The sequence below is a fragment of the Carassius carassius genome, chromosome 22, assembly GCF_963082965.1.
Source record: "Carassius carassius chromosome 22, fCarCar2.1, whole genome shotgun sequence".
Lineage (NCBI taxonomy): Eukaryota > Metazoa > Chordata > Actinopteri > Cypriniformes > Cyprinidae > Carassius > Carassius carassius.
In genome coordinates, this window is record NC_081776.1 from 31910545 (window position 1) to 31925728 (window position 15184).

A 15184-nucleotide genomic window follows, 5' to 3' on the forward strand; every position below is an offset into this window, starting at 1 on the left:
GGGAAATTATTTGGAAACTCGGCGTAGACTGCCACGCCGAATGAACTCTGTCCTGTTGTGTGTGGGATTTACACAGATTGCCTATTTGCTTTTGGGCACATCATTGTATAGATTATGGCGAAAGAGAACTAGTGTGGAAGTGGGGAGTTTCTGTAGTGTAGTGGTCATCACGTTCGCCTAACACGCGAAAGGTCCTCGGTTCGAAACCGAGCAGAAACAGCAGCTTCCTTTTGATGAAAAATATGAACCCTTTTTAGCCGACTGTGGGCTTTAGAAGACATTACCTTTATGCACATTTTACAGAGCCTTCAATTAAAAATGTTGGACTGTTTTAGAGGTAGGAAGGTAGGTTGGTTTCCGTAGTGTAGTGGTTATCACGTTCGCCTAACACGCGAAAGGTCCTCGGTTCGAAACCGAGCAGAAACAGCTGCTTCCTTTTGATGAAAAGTATGAACCCTTTTTAGCCGACTGTGGGCTTTAGAAGACATTACCTTTATGCACATTTTACAGAGCCTTCAATTAAAAATGTTGGACTGTTTTAGAGGTAGGTAGGTAGGTAGGTTTCCGTAGTGTAGTGGTTATCACGTTTGCCTCACACGCGAAAGGTCCCCAGTTCGAAACTGGGCGGGAACAGTGAATCTCTTTTTCACAATGGTTCAATTGGCATTCTGTTGAGGAGGAACTCAATGCTACCGAAGCTTTGCGGCCAAGAGGCATGAATATAGTCAGCAAAGGTGTAGTTGATGCAGAAATGAAAGAGCAGTCACTGTTTGACCTAAACCTAACCCACACTTGTGCCATTTCAAGCCTGCGTGGCTTTCTTCTGAGGAACACGAACGAAGATATTTGTCAGAGTGGCCCTCTGTTAGACAGCAGCTCTACGTCACGAAGGCCTTTCTTTACACAGGTGTGAAGACAATTATTAAGCCACACTAGGCAGCAGTAACTGCCACACCGACAGACTCTGTACTTTAAACCAGGCAGTTTCAATGAACAGATGGATGGTGCACTCAAAGACAAAATATTTCGTATAATGTTAAAAACAATTAAATTAAATAACCTAAAAAAGAGCAAAAAATTAATGGTCACAGAGCAATCCTTCAAACAACTGGAAAAATGCTTGGTTTGCCACTCAAAAAAAAGCTATTTGCAGACTGAAGAGCACAACGCAATCTGTATTTTTATTCGTGCTCCAAGAAGCGTGCGATGAAAAGGTCAGATACAACCTTGACTGCAGGTTTCCGTAGTGTAGAGGTTATCACATTCGCCTTACACGCGAAAGGTCCCCAGCTCGAAACTGGGCGGAAACAGGTGGGGGCTTTTTTTCTTTCTGTGGTGAAATGGCTGTCTGGTAGGCAGGTGGTCCAAGCTGCAAACGCCTTAATTCCGAGGTAAGTTAAGGGAAATTATTTGGAAACTCGGCGTAGACTGCCTCGCCGAATGAACTCTGTCCTGTTGTGTGTGGGATTTACACAGAATGCCTATTTGCTTTTGGGCACATCATTGTATAGATTATGGCGAAAGAGAACTAGTGTGGAAGTGGGGAGTTTCTGTAGTGTAGTGGTCATCACGTTCGCCTAACACGCGAAAGGTCCTCGGTTCGAAACCGAGCAGAAACAGCTGCTTCCTTTTGATGAAAAGTATGAACCCTTTTTAGCCGACTGTGGGCTTTAGAAGACATTACCTTTATGCACATTTTACAGAGCCTTCAATTAAAAATGTTGGACTGTTTTAGAGGTAGGTAGGTAGGTAGGTTTCCGTAGTGTAGTGGTTATCACGTTTGCCTCACACGCGAAAGGTCCCCAGTTCGAAACTGGGCGGGAACAGTGAATCTCTTTTTCACAATGGTTCAATTGGCATTCTGTTGAGGAGGAACTCAATGCTACCGAAGCTTTGCGGCCAAGAGGCATGAATATAGTCAGCAAAGGTGTAGTTGATGCAGAAATGAAAGAGCAGTCACTGTTTGACCTAAACCTAACCCACACTTGTGCCATTTCAAGCCTGCGTGGCTTTCTTCTGAGGAACACGAACGAAGATATTTGTCAGAGTGGCCCTCTGTTAGGCAGCAGCTCTACGTCACGAAGGCCTTTCTTTACACAGGTGTGAAGACAATTATTAAGCCACACTAGGCAGCAGTAACTGCCACACCGACAGACTCTGTACTTTAAACCAGGCAGTTTCAATGAACAGATGGATGGTGCACTCAAAGACAAAATATTTCGTATAATGTTAAAAACAATTAAATTAAATAACCTAAAAAAGAGCAAAAAAGTAATGGTCACAGAGCAATCCTTCAAACAACTGGAAAAATGCTTGGTTTGCCACTCAAAAAAAAGCTATTTGCAGACTGAAGAGCACAACGCAATCTGTAATTTTATTCGTGCTCCAAGAAGCGTGCGATGAAAAGGTCAGATACAACCTTGACTGCAGGTTTCCATAGTGTAGAGGTTATCACATTCGCCTTACACGCGAAAGGTCCCCAGCTCGAAACTGGGCGGAAACAGGTGGGGGCTTTTTTTCTTTCTGTGGTTAAATGGCTGTCTGGTAGGCAGGTGGTCCAAGCTGCAAACGCCTTAATTCCGAGGTAAGTTAAGGGAAATTATTTGGAAACTCGGCGTAGACTGCCACGCCGAATGAACTCTGTCCTGTTGTGTGTGGGATTTACACAGATTGCCTATTTGCTTTTGGGCACATCATTGTATAGATTATGGCGAAAGAGAACTAGTGTGGAAGTGGGGAGTTTCTGTAGTGTAGTGGTCATCACGTTCGCCTAACACGCGAAAGGTCCTCGGTTCGAAACCGAGCAGAAACAGCTGCTTCCTTTTGATGAAAAGTATGAACCCTTTTTAGCCGACTGTGGGCTTTAGAAGACATTACCTTTATGCACATTTTACAGAGCCTTCAATTAAAAATGTTGGACTGTTTTAGAGGTAGGTAGGTAGGTAGGTAGGTAGGTAGGTTTCCGTAGTGTAGTGGTTATCACGTTTGCCTCACACGCGAAAGGTCCCCAGTTCGAAACTGGGCGGGAACAGTGAATCTCTTTTTCACAATGGTTCAATTGGCATTCTGTTGAGGAGGAACTCAATGCTACCGAAGCTTTGCGGCCAAGAGGCATGAATATAGTCAGCAAAGGTGTAGTTGATGCAGAAATGAAAGAGCAGTCACTGTTTGACCTAAACCTAACCCACACTTGTGCCATTTCAAGCCTGCGTGGCTTTCTTCTGAGGAACACGAACGAAGATATTTGTCAGAGTGGCCCTCTGTTAGGCAGCAGCTCTACGTCACGAAGGCCTTTCTTTACACAGGTGTGAAGACAATTATTAAGCCACACTAGGCAGCAGTAACTGCCACACCGACAGACTCTGTACTTTAAACCAGGCAGTTTCAATGAACAGATGGATGGTGCACTCAAAGACAAAATATTTCGTATAATGTTAAAAACAATTAAATTAAATAACCTAAAAAAGAGCAAAAAAGTAATGGTCACAGAGCAATCCTTCAAACAACTGGAAAAATGCTTGGTTTGCCACTCAAAAAAAAGCTATTTGCAGACTGAAGAGCACAACGCAATCTGTAATTTTATTCGTGCTCCAAGAAGCATGCGATGAAAAGGTCAGATACAACTTTGACTGCAGGTTTCCATAGTGTAGAGGTTATCACATTCGCCTTACACGCGAAAGGTCCCCAGCTCGAAACTGGGCGGAAACAGGTGGGGGCTTTTTTTCTTTCTGTGGTGAAATGGCTGTCTGGTAGGCAGGTGGTCCAAGCTGCAAACGCCTTAATTCCGAGGTAAGTTAAGGGAAATTATTTGGAAACTCGGCGTAGACTGCCTCGCCGAATGAACTCTGTCCTGTTGTGTGTGGGATTTACACAGAATGCCTATTTGCTTTTGGGCACATCATTGTATAGATTATGGCGAAAGAGAACTAGTGTGGAAGTGGGGAGTTTCTGTAGTGTAGTGGTCATCACGTTCGCCTAACACGCGAAAGGTCCTCGGTTCGAAACCGAGCAGAAACAGCTGCTTCCTTTTGATGAAAAGTATGAACCCTTTTTAGCCGACTGTGGGCTTTAGAAGACATTACCTTTATGCACATTTTACAGAGCCTTCAATTAAAAATGTTGGACTGTTTTAGAGGTAGGTAGGTAGGTAGGTAGGTAGGTAGGTTTCCGTAGTGTAGTGGTTATCACGTTTGCCTCACACGCGAAAGGTCCCCAGTTTGAAACTGGGCGGGAACAGTGAATCTCTTTTTCACAATGGTTCAATTGGCATTCTGTTGAGGAGGAACTCAATGCTACCGAAGCTTTGCGGCCAAGAGGCATGAATATAGTCAGCAAAGGTGTAGTTGATGCAGAAATGAAAGAGCAGTCACTGTTTGACCTAAACCTAACCCACACTTGTGCCATTTCAAGCCTGCGTGGCTTTCTTCTGAGGAACACGAACGAAGATATTTGTCAGAGTGGCCCTCTGTTAGGCAGCAGCTCTACGTCACGAAGGCCTTTCTTTACACAGGTGTGAAGACAATTATTAAGCCACACTAGGCAGCAGTAACTGCCACACCGACAGACTCTGTACTTTAAACCAGGCAGTTTCAATGAACAGATGGATGGTGCACTCAAAGACAAAATATTTCGTATAATGTTAAAAACAATTAAATTAAATAACCTAAAAAAGAGCAAAAAAGTAATGGTCACAGAGCAATCCTTCAAACAACTGGAAAAATGCTTGGTTTGCCACTCAAAAAAAAGCTATTTGCAGACTGAAGAGCACAACGCAATCTGTAATTTTATTCGTGCTCCAAGAAGCGTGCGATGAAAAGGTCAGATACAACTTTGACTGCAGGTTTCCATAGTGTAGAGGTTATCACATTCGCCTTACACGCGAAAGGTCCCCAGCTCGAAACTGGGCGGAAACAGGTGGGGGCTTTTTTTCTTTCTGTGGTGAAATGGCTGTCTGGTAGGCAGGTGGTCCAAGCTGCAAACGCCTTAATTCCGAGGTAAGTTAAGGGAAATTATTTGGAAACTCGGCGTAGACTGCCTCGCCGAATGAACTCTGTCCTGTTGTGTGTGGGATTTACACAGAATGCCTATTTGCTTTTGGGCACATCATTGTATAGATTATGGCGAAAGAGAACTAGTGTGGAAGTGGGGAGTTTCTGTAGTGTAGTGGTCATCACGTTCGCCTAACACGCGAAAGGTCCTCGGTTCGAAACCGAGCAGAAACAGCTGCTTCCTTTTGATGAAAAGTATGAACCCTTTTTAGCCGACTGTGGGCTTTAGAAGACATTACCTTTATGCACATTTTACAGAGACTTCAATTAAAAATGTTGGACTGTTTTAGAGGTAGGTATGTTTCAGTAGTGTAGTGGTTATCACGTTCGCCTCACACGCAAAAGGTCCTCGGTTCGAAACCGAGCAGAAACAGCTGCTACCTTTTGATGAAAAGTATGAACCCTTTTTAGCCGACTGTGGGCTTTAGAAGACATTACCTTTATGCACATTTTACAGAGACTTCAATTAAAAATGTTGGACTGTTTTAGAGGTAGGTAGGTAGGTTTCCGTAGTGTAGTGGTTATCACGTTCGCCTCACAAGCGAAAGGTCTCCAGTTCGAAACTGGGCGGGAACAGTGAATCTCTTTTTCACAATGGTTCAATTGGCATTCTGTTGAGGAGGACCTCAATGCTACCGAGGCTTTGCGGCCAAGAGGCATGAATATAGTCAGCAAAGGTGTAGTTGATGCAGAAATGAAAGAGCAGTCACTGTTTGACCTAAACCTAACCCACACTTGTGCCATTTCAAGCCTGCGTGGCTTTCTTCTGAGGAACACGAACGAAGATATTTGTCAGAGTGGCCCTCTGTTAGGCAGCAGCTCTACGTCACGAAGGCCTTTCTTTACACAGGTGTGAAGACAATTATTAAGCCACACTAGGCAGCAGTAACTGCCACACCGACAGACTCTGTACTTTAAACCAGGCAGTTTCAATGAACAGATGGATGGTGCACTCAAAGACAAAATATTTCGTATAATGTTAAAAACAATTAAATTAAATAACCTAAAAAAGAGCAAAAAAGTAATGGTCACAGAGCAATCCTTCAAACAACTGGAAAAATGCTTGGTTTGCCACTCAAAAAAAAGCTATTTGCAGACTGAAGAGCACAACGCAATCTGTAATTTTATTCGTGCTCCAAGAAGCGTGCGATGAAAAGGTCAGATACAACTTTGACTGCAGGTTTCCATAGTGTAGAGGTTATCACATTCGCCTTACACGCGAAAGGTCCCCAGCTCGAAACTGGGCGGAAACAGGTGGGGGCTTTTTTTCTTTCTGTGGTGAAATGGCTGTCTGGTAGGCAGGTGGTCCAAGCTGCAAACGCCTTAATTCCGAGGTAAGTTAAGGGAAATTATTTGGAAACTCGGCGTAGACTGCCTCGCCGAATGAACTCTGTCCTGTTGTGTGTGGGATTTACACAGAATGCCTATTTGCTTTTGGGCACATCATTGTATAGATTATGGCGAAAGAGAACTAGTGTGGAAGTGGGGAGTTTCTGTAGTGTAGTGGTCATCACGTTCGCCTAACACGCGAAAGGTCCTCGGTTCGAAACCGAGCAGAAACAGCTGCTTCCTTTTGATGAAAAGTATGAACCCTTTTTAGCCGACTGTGGGCTTTAGAAGACATTACCTTTATGCACATTTTACAGAGACTTCAATTAAAAATGTTGGACTGTTTTAGAGGTAGGTATGTTTCAGTAGTGTAGTGGTTATCACGTTCGCCTCACACGCAAAAGGTCCTCGGTTCGAAACCGAGCAGAAACAGCTGCTTCCTTTTGATGAAAAGTATGAACCCTTTTTAGCCGACTGTGGGCTTTAGAAGACATTACCTTTATGCACATTTTACAGAGCCTTCAATTAAAAATGTTGGACTGTTTGAGGGAGGTAGGTTTCCGTAGTGTAGTGCTTATCACGCTCGCCTCACACGCGAAAGGTCCCCAGTTCGAAACTGGGCGGGAACAGTGAATCTCTTTTTCACAATGGTTCAATTGGCATTCTGTTGAGGAGGAACTCAATGCTACCGAAGCTTTGCGGCCAAGAGGCATGAATATAGTCAGCAAAGGTGTAGTTGATGCAGAAATGAAAGAGCAGTCACTGTTTGACCTAAACCTAACCCACACTCGTACCATTTCAAGCCTGCGTGGCTTTCTTCTGAGGAACACGAAAGAAGATATTTGTCAGAGTGGCCCTCTGTTAGGCAGCAGCTCTACGTCACGAAGGTCTTTCTTTACACAGGTGTGAAGACAATTATTAAGCCACACTAGGCAGCAGTAACTGCCACACCGACAGACTCTGTACTTTAAACCAGGCAGTTTCAATGAACAGATGGATGGTGCACTCAAAGACAAAATATTTCGTATAACGTTAAAAATAATTAAATTAAATAACCTAAAAAAGAGCAAAAAAGTAATGGTCACAGAGAAATCCTTCAGACAACTGGAAAAATGCTTGGTTTGCCACTCAAAAAAAAGCTATTTGCAGACTGAAGAGCACAACGCAATCTGTAATTTTATACGTGCTCCAAGAAGCGTGCGATGAAAAGGTCAGATCCAACCTTGACTGCAGCTTTCCGTAGTTTAGAGGTTATCACATTCGCCTTACACGCGAAAGGTCCCCAGCTCGAAACTGGGCGGAAACAGGGGGGGGGCTTTTGTTCTTTCTGTGGTGAAATGGCTGTCTGGTAGGCAGGTGGTCCAAGCTGCAAACGCCTTAATTCCGAGGTAAGTTAAGGGAAATTATTTGGAAACTCGGCGTAGACTGCCACGCCGAATGAACTTTGTCCTGTTGTGTGTGGGATTTACGCAGATTGCCTATTTGCGTTTGGGCACATCATTGTATAGATTATGGCGAAAGAGGACTACTGTGAAAGTGGGGAGTTTCTGTAGTGTAGTGGTCATCACGTTCGCCTAACACGCGAAAGGTCCTTGGTTCGAAACCGAGCAGAAACAGCTGCTTCCTTTTGATGAAAAGTATGAACCCTTTTTAGCCGACTGTGGGCTTTAGAAGACATTACCTTTATGCACATTTTACAGAGCCTTCAATTAAAAATGTTGGACTGTTTGAGGGAGGTAGGTAGGTTTCCGTAGTGTAGTGGTTATCACGTTCGCCTCACACGCGAAAGGTCCCCTGTTCGAAACTGGGCGGGAACAGTGAATCTCTTTTTCACAATGGTTCAATTGGCATTCTGTTGAGGAGGAACTCAACGCTACCGAAGCTTTGCGGCCAAGAGGCATGAATATAGTTAGCAAAGGTGTAGTTGATGCAGAAATGAAAGAGCAGTCACTGTTTGACCTAAACCTAACCCACACTCGTGCCATTTCAAGCCTGCGTGGCTTTCTTCTGAGGAACACGAAAGAAGATATTTGTCAGAGTGGCCCTCTGTTAGGCAGCAGCTCTACGTCACAAAGGCCTTTCTTTACACAGGTGTGAAGACAATTATTAAGCCACACTAGGCAGCAGTAACTGCCACACCGACAGACTCTGTACTTTAAACCAGGCATTTTCAATGAACAGATGGATGGTGCACTCAAAGACAAAATATTTCGTATAACGTTAAAAACAATTATATTAAATAACCTAAAAAAGAGCAAAAAAGTAATGGTCACAGAGCAATCCTACAGAAAAATGGAAAAATGCTTGGTTTGCCACTCAAAAAAAAACTATTTGCAGACTGAAGAGCACAACGCAATCTGTAATTTTATTCGTGCTCCAAGAAGCGTGCGATGAAAAGGTCAGATCCAACCTTGACTGCAGGTTTCCGTAGTGTAGAGGTTATCACATTCACCTTACACGCGAAAGGTCCCCAGCTCGAAACTGGGCGGAAACAGGTGGGGGCTTTTTTTCTTTCTGTGGTGAAATGGCTGTCTGGTAGGCAGGTGGTCCAAGCTGCAAACGCCTTAATTCCGAGGTAAGTTAAGGGAAATTACTTGGAAACTCGGCGTAGACTGCCAAGCCGAATGAACTCTGTCCTGTTGTGTGTGGGATTTACGCAGATTGCTTATTTGCGTTTGGGCACATCATTGTATAGATTATGGCGAAAGAGAACTAGTGTGGAAGTGGGGAGTTTCTGTAGTGTAGTGGTCATCACGTTCGCCTAACACGCGAAAGGTCCTCGTTTTGAAACCGAGCAGAAACAGCTGCTTCCTTTTGATGAAAAGTATGAACCCTTTTTAGCCGACTGTGGGCTTTAGAAGACATTACCTTTATGCACATTTTACAGAGCCTTCAATTAAAAATGTTGGACTGTTTGGAGAGGTAGGTAGGTTTCCGTAGTGTAGTGGTTATCACGATCGCCTCACACGCGAAAGGTCCCCAGTTCGAAACTGGGCGGGAACAGTGAATCTCTTTTTCACAATGGTTCAATTGGCATTCTGTTGAGGAGGCACTCAATGCTACCGAAGCTTTGCGGCCAAGAGGCATGAATATAGTCAGCAAAGGTGTAGTTGATGCAGAAATGAAAGAGCAGTCACTGTTTGACCTAAACCTAACCCACACTCGTGCCATTTCAAGCCTGCGTGGCTTTCTTCTGAGGAACACGAAAGAAGATATTTGTCAGAGTGGCCCTCTGTTAGGCAGCAGCTCTACGTCACGAAGGCCTTTCTTTACACAGGTGTGAAGACAATTATTAAGCCACACTAGGCAGCAGTAACTGCCACACCGACAGACTCTGTACTTTAAACCAGGCAGTTTCAATGAACAGATGGATGGTGCACTCAAAGACAAAATATTTCGTATAACGTTAAAAACAATTAAATTAAATAACCTAAAAAAGAGCAAAAAAGTAATGGTCACAGAGAAATCCTTCAGACAACTGGAAAAATGCTTGGTTTGCCACTCAAAAAAAAGCTATTTGCAGACTGAAGAGCACAACGCAATCTGTAATTTTATTCGTGCTCCAAGAAGCGTGCGATGAAAAGGTCAGATCCAACCTTGACTTCAGGTTTCCGTAGTGTAGAGGTTATCACATTCGCCTTACACGCGAAAGGTCCCCAGCTCGAAACTGGGCGGAAACAGGTGGGGGCTTTTGTTCTTTCTGTGGTGAAATGGCTGTCTGGTAGGCAGGTGGTCCAAGCTGCAAACGCCTTAATTCCGAGGTAAGTTAAGGGAAATTATTTGGAAACTCGGTATAGACTGCCACGCCGAATGAACTCTGTCCTGTTGTGTGTGGGATTTACGCAGATTGCCTATTTGCGTTTGGGCACATCATTGTATAGATTATGGCGAAAGAGAACTAGTGTGGAAGTGGGGAGTTTCTGTAGTGTAGTGGTCATCACGTTCGCCTAACATGCAAAAGGTCCTCGGTTCGAAACCGAGCAGAAACAGCTGCTTCCTTTTGATGAAAAGTATGAACCCTTTTTAGCCGACTGTGGACTTTAGAAGACATTACCTTTATGCACATTTTACAGAGCCTTCAATAAAAAATGTTGGACTGTTTGAGAGAGGTAGGTAGTGTAGTGGTTATCACGTTCTCCTCACACGCGAAAGGTCCCCAGTTCGAAACTGGGCGGAAACAGGTGGGGGCTTTTGTTCTTTCTTTGGTGAAATGGCTGTCTGGTAGGCAGGTGGTCCAAGCTGCAAACGCCTTAATTCCGAGGTAAGTTAAGGGAAATTATTTGGAAACTCGGCATAGACTGCCACGCCGAATGAACTCTGTCCTGTTGTGTGTGGGATTTACGCAGATTGCCTATTTGCGTTTGGGCACATCATTGTATAGATTATGGTGAAAGAGAACTAGTGTGGAAGTGGGGAGTTTCTGTAGTGTAGTTGTCATCACGTTCGCCTAACACGCGAAAGGTCCTCGGTTCGAAACCGAGCAGAAACAGCTGCTTCCTTTTGATGAAAAGTATGAACCCTTTTTAGCCGACTGTGGGCTTTAGAAGACATTACCTTTATGCACATTTTACAGAGCCTTCAATTAAAAATGTTGGACTGTTTGGAGAGGTAGGTAGGTTTCTGAGTGTAGTGGTTATCACGTTCGCCTCACACGCGAAAGGTCCCCAGTTCGAAACTGGGCGGGAACAGTGAATCTCTTTTTCACAATGGTTCAATTGGCATTCTGTTGAGGAGGAACTCAATGCTACCGAAGCTTTGCGGCCAAGAGGCATGAATATAGTCAGCAAAGGTGTAGTTGATGCAGAAATGAAAGAGCAGTCACTGTTTGACCTAAACCTAACCCACACTCGTGCCATTTCAAGCCTGCGTGGCTTTCTTCTGAGGAACACGAAAGAAGATATTTGTCAGAGTGGCCCTCTGTTAGGCAGCAGCTCTACGTCACGAAGGCCTTTCTTTACACAGGTGTGAAGACAATTATTAAGCCACACTAGGCAGCAGTAACTGCCACACCGACAGACTCTGTACTTTAAACCAGGCATTTTCAATGAACAGATGGATGGTGCACTCAAAGACAAAATATTTCGTATAACGTTAAAAACAATTATATTAAATAACCTAAAAAAGAGCAAAAAAGTAATGGTCACAGAGCAATCCTTCAGACAACTGGAAAAATGCTTGGTTTGCCACTCAAAAAAAAACTATTTGCAGACTGAAGAGCACAACGCAATCTGTAATTTTATTCGTGCTCCAAGAAGCGTGCGATGAAAAGGTCAGATCCAACCTTGACTGCAGGTTTCCGTAGTGTAGAGGTTATCACATTCGCCTTACATGCGAAAGGTCCCCAGCTTGAAACTGGGCGGAAACAGGTGGGGGCTTTTGTTCTTTCTTTGGTGAAATGGCTGTCTGGTAGGCAGGTGGTCCAAGCTGCAAACGCCTTAATTCCGAGGTAAGTTAAGGGAAATTATTTGGAAACTCGGCATAGACTGCCACGCCGAATGAACTCTGTCCTGTTGTGTGTGGGATTTACGCAGATTGCCTATTTGCGTTTGGGCACATCATTGTATAGATTATGGCGAAAGAGAACTAGTGTGGAAGTGGGGAGTTTCTGTAGTGTAGTGGTCATCACGTTCGCCTAACACGCGAAAGGTCCTCGGTTCGAAACCGAGCTTAAACAGCTGCTTCCTTTTGATGAAAAGTATGAACCCTTTTTAGCCGACTGTGGGCTTTAGAAGACATTACCTTTATGCACATTTTACAGAGCCTTCAATAAAAAATGTTGGACTGTTTGAGAGAGGTAGGTAGGTTTCCGTAGTGTAGTGGTTATCACGTTCTCCTCACACGCGAAAGGTCCCCAGTTCGAAACTGGGCGGGAACAGTGAATCTCTTTTTCACAATGGTTCAATTGGCATTCTGTTGAGGTGGAACTCAATGCTACCGAAGCTTTGCGGCCAAGAGGCATGAATATAGTCAGCAAAGTTGTAGTTGATGCAGAAATGAAAGAGCAGTCACTGTTTGACCTAAACCTAACCCACACTCGTGCCATTTCAAGCCTGCGTGGCTTTCTTCTGAGGAACACGAAAGAAGATATTTGTCAGAGTGGCCCTCTGTTAGGCAGCAGCTCTACGTCACGAAGGCCTTTCTTTACACAGGTGTGAAGACAATTATTAAGCCACACTAGGCAGCAGTAACTGCCACACCGACAGACTCTGTACTTTAAACCAGGCAGTTTCAATGAACAGATGGATGGTGCACTCAAAGACAAAATATTTCGTATAATGTTAAAAACAATTAAATTAAATAACCTAAAAAAGAGCAAAAAAGTAATGGTCACAGAGCAATCCTTCAAACAACTGGAAAAATGCTTGGTTTGCCAGGCTGTCTGGTAGGCAGGTGGTCCAAGCTGCAAACGCCTTAATTCCGAGGTAAGTTAAGGGAAATTATTTGGAAACTCGGCGTAGACTGCCACGCCGAATGAACTCTGTCCTGTTGTGTGTGGGATTTACACAGATTGCCTATTTGCTTTTGGGCACATCATTGTATAGATTATGGCGAAAGAGAACAAGTGTGGAAGTGGGGAGTTTCTGTAGTGTAGTGGTCATCACGTTCGCCTAACACGTGAAAGGTCCTCTGTTCGAAACCGAGCAGAAACAGCTGCTTCCTTTTGATGAAAAGTATGAACCCTTTTTAGCCGACTTTGGGCTTTAGAAGACATTACCTTTATGCACATTTTACAGAGCCTTCAATTAAAAATGTTGGACTGTTTGGAGAGGTAGGTAGGTTTCCGTAGTGTAGTGGTTATCACGTTCGCCTCACACGCGAAAGGTCCCCAGTTTGAAACTGGGTGGGAACAGTGAATCTCTTTTTCACAATGGTTTAATTGGCATTCTGTTGAGGAGGAACTCAACGCTACCGAAGCTTTCGGCTTTTTTCATGCCAAGAGGCATGAATATAGTCAGCAAATGTGTAGTTGATGCAGAAATGAAAGAGCAGTCACTGTTTGACCTAAACCTAACCCACACTCGTGCCATTTCAAGCCTGCGTGGCTTTCTTCTGAGGAACACGAAAGAAGATATTTGTCAGAGTGGCCCTCTGTTAGGCAGCAGCTCTACGTCACGAAGGCCTTTCTTTACACAGGTGTGAAGACAATTATTAAGCCACACTAGGCAGCAGTAACTGCCACACCGACAGACTCTGTACTTTAAACCAGGCAGTTTCAATGAACAGATGGATGGTGCTCTCAACGACAAAATATTTCGTATAACGTTAAAAACAATTAAATTAAATAACCTAAAAAAGAGAAAAAAGTAATGGTCACAGAGCAATCCTTCAGACAACTGGAAAAATGCTTGGTTTGCCACTCAAAAAAAAGCTATTTGCAGACTGAAGAGCACAACGCAATCTGTAATTTTATTCGTGCTCCAAGAAGCGTGCGATGAAAAGGTCAGATCCAACCTTGACTGCAGGTTTCCGTAGTGTAGAGGTTATCACATTCGCCTTACACGCGAAAGGTTCCCAGCTTGAAACTGGGCGGAAACAGGTGGGGGCTTTTGTTCTTTCTGTGGTGAAATGGCTGTCTGGTAGGCAGGTGGTCCAAGCTGCAAACGCCTTAATTCCGAGGTAAGTTAAGGGAAATTATTTGGAAACTCGGCGTAGACTGCCACGCCGAATGAACTCTGTCCTGTTGTGTGTGGGATTTACGCAGATTGCCTATTTGCGTTTGGGCACATCATTGTATAGATTATGGCGAAAGAGAACTAGTGTGGAAGTAGGGAGTTTCTGTAGTGTAGTGGTCATCACGTTTGCCTAACACGCGAAAGGTCCTCGGTTAGAAACCGACCAGAAACAGCTGCTTCCTTTTGATGAAAAGTATGAACCCTTTTTAGCCGACTGTGGGCTTTAGAAGACATTACCTTTATGCACATTTTACAGAGCCTTCAATTAAAAATGTTGGACTGTTTGAGAGAGGTAGGTAGGTAGGTTTCTGTAGTGTAGTGGTTATCATGTTTGCCTCACACGCGAAAGGTCTCCAGTTCGAAACTGGGCGGGAGCAGTGAATCTCTTTTTCACAATGGTTCAATTGGCATTCTGTTGAGGAGGAACTCAACGCTACCGAAGCTTTGCGGCCAAGAGGCATGAATATAGTCAGCAAAGGTGTAGTTGATGCAGAAATGAAAGAGCAGTCACTGTTTGACCTAAACCTAACCCACACTCGTGCCATTTCAAGCCTGCGTGGATTTCATCTGAGGAACACGAAAGAAGATATTTGTCAGAGTGGCCCTCTGTTAGGCAGCAGCTCTACGTCACGAAGGCCTGTCTTTACACAGGTGTAAAGACAACTATTAAGCCACACTAGGCAGCAGTAACTGCCACACCGATAGACTCTGTACTTTAAACCAGGCAGTTTCAATGAACAGATGGATGGTGCACTCAAAGACAAAATATTTCGTATAACGTTAAAAACAATTAAATTAAATAACACAAAAAAGAGCAAAAAAGTAATGGTCACAGAGCAATCCTTCAGACAACTGGAAAAATGCTTGGTTTGCCACTCAAAAAAAAAGCTATTTGCAGACTGAAGAGCACAACGAAATCTGTAATTTTATTCGTGCTCCAAGAAGCGTGCGATGAAAAGGTCAGATCCAACCTTGACTGCAGGTTTCCGTAGTTTAGATGTTATCACATTCGCCTTAAACGCGAAAGGTCCCCAGCTCAAAACTGGGCGGAAACAGGTGGGGGCTTTTGTTCTTTCTGTGGTGAAATGGCTGTCTGGTAGGCAGGTGGTCCAAGCTGCAAACGCCTTAATTCCG

The 15184-nt window shown here is 44.0% G+C and overlaps 21 non-coding genes across 21 annotated transcripts; all 21 read left to right on the plus strand.

Moving 5' to 3' along the window:
• Positions 1-146: 146 nt before the first annotated feature.
• On the plus strand, positions 147-219 carry trnav-aac (transfer RNA valine (anticodon AAC)). The gene has a single exon. It is a non-coding gene; the product is annotated as a tRNA-Val (tRNA).
• Positions 220-353: 134 nt separating this feature from the next.
• trnav-aac (transfer RNA valine (anticodon AAC)) lies at positions 354-426 on the plus strand. The gene has a single exon. It is a non-coding gene; the product is annotated as a tRNA-Val (tRNA).
• A 134-nt stretch (positions 427-560) lies between these two features.
• trnav-cac (transfer RNA valine (anticodon CAC)) lies at positions 561-633 on the plus strand. Its single transcript has one exon. It is a non-coding gene; the product is annotated as a tRNA-Val (tRNA).
• A 604-nt stretch (positions 634-1237) lies between these two features.
• Positions 1238-1310, plus strand: trnav-uac (transfer RNA valine (anticodon UAC)). The gene has a single exon. It is a non-coding gene; the product is annotated as a tRNA-Val (tRNA).
• A 236-nt stretch (positions 1311-1546) lies between these two features.
• On the plus strand, positions 1547-1619 carry trnav-aac (transfer RNA valine (anticodon AAC)). The gene has a single exon. It is a non-coding gene; the product is annotated as a tRNA-Val (tRNA).
• A 134-nt stretch (positions 1620-1753) lies between these two features.
• On the plus strand, positions 1754-1826 carry trnav-cac (transfer RNA valine (anticodon CAC)). Its single transcript has one exon. It is a non-coding gene; the product is annotated as a tRNA-Val (tRNA).
• Positions 1827-2739: 913 nt separating this feature from the next.
• Positions 2740-2812, plus strand: trnav-aac (transfer RNA valine (anticodon AAC)). Its single transcript has one exon. It is a non-coding gene; the product is annotated as a tRNA-Val (tRNA).
• A 146-nt stretch (positions 2813-2958) lies between these two features.
• Positions 2959-3031, plus strand: trnav-cac (transfer RNA valine (anticodon CAC)). The gene has a single exon. It is a non-coding gene; the product is annotated as a tRNA-Val (tRNA).
• A 913-nt stretch (positions 3032-3944) lies between these two features.
• trnav-aac (transfer RNA valine (anticodon AAC)) lies at positions 3945-4017 on the plus strand. Its single transcript has one exon. It is a non-coding gene; the product is annotated as a tRNA-Val (tRNA).
• Positions 4018-5149: 1132 nt separating this feature from the next.
• On the plus strand, positions 5150-5222 carry trnav-aac (transfer RNA valine (anticodon AAC)). The gene has a single exon. It is a non-coding gene; the product is annotated as a tRNA-Val (tRNA).
• A 329-nt stretch (positions 5223-5551) lies between these two features.
• Positions 5552-5624, plus strand: trnav-cac (transfer RNA valine (anticodon CAC)). The gene has a single exon. It is a non-coding gene; the product is annotated as a tRNA-Val (tRNA).
• Positions 5625-6537: 913 nt separating this feature from the next.
• On the plus strand, positions 6538-6610 carry trnav-aac (transfer RNA valine (anticodon AAC)). The gene has a single exon. It is a non-coding gene; the product is annotated as a tRNA-Val (tRNA).
• Positions 6611-7920: 1310 nt separating this feature from the next.
• trnav-aac (transfer RNA valine (anticodon AAC)) lies at positions 7921-7993 on the plus strand. Its single transcript has one exon. It is a non-coding gene; the product is annotated as a tRNA-Val (tRNA).
• Positions 7994-8121: 128 nt separating this feature from the next.
• Positions 8122-8194, plus strand: trnav-cac (transfer RNA valine (anticodon CAC)). Its single transcript has one exon. It is a non-coding gene; the product is annotated as a tRNA-Val (tRNA).
• A 1113-nt stretch (positions 8195-9307) lies between these two features.
• On the plus strand, positions 9308-9380 carry trnav-cac (transfer RNA valine (anticodon CAC)). Its single transcript has one exon. It is a non-coding gene; the product is annotated as a tRNA-Val (tRNA).
• Positions 9381-9984: 604 nt separating this feature from the next.
• Positions 9985-10057, plus strand: trnav-uac (transfer RNA valine (anticodon UAC)). Its single transcript has one exon. It is a non-coding gene; the product is annotated as a tRNA-Val (tRNA).
• Positions 10058-10293: 236 nt separating this feature from the next.
• Positions 10294-10366, plus strand: trnav-aac (transfer RNA valine (anticodon AAC)). Its single transcript has one exon. It is a non-coding gene; the product is annotated as a tRNA-Val (tRNA).
• Positions 10367-10793: 427 nt separating this feature from the next.
• trnav-aac (transfer RNA valine (anticodon AAC)) lies at positions 10794-10866 on the plus strand. Its single transcript has one exon. It is a non-coding gene; the product is annotated as a tRNA-Val (tRNA).
• Positions 10867-11669: 803 nt separating this feature from the next.
• Positions 11670-11742, plus strand: trnav-uac (transfer RNA valine (anticodon UAC)). The gene has a single exon. It is a non-coding gene; the product is annotated as a tRNA-Val (tRNA).
• A 236-nt stretch (positions 11743-11978) lies between these two features.
• Positions 11979-12051, plus strand: trnav-aac (transfer RNA valine (anticodon AAC)). The gene has a single exon. It is a non-coding gene; the product is annotated as a tRNA-Val (tRNA).
• Positions 12052-13154: 1103 nt separating this feature from the next.
• On the plus strand, positions 13155-13227 carry trnav-cac (transfer RNA valine (anticodon CAC)). The gene has a single exon. It is a non-coding gene; the product is annotated as a tRNA-Val (tRNA).
• Positions 13228-15184: the final 1957 nt, after the last annotated feature.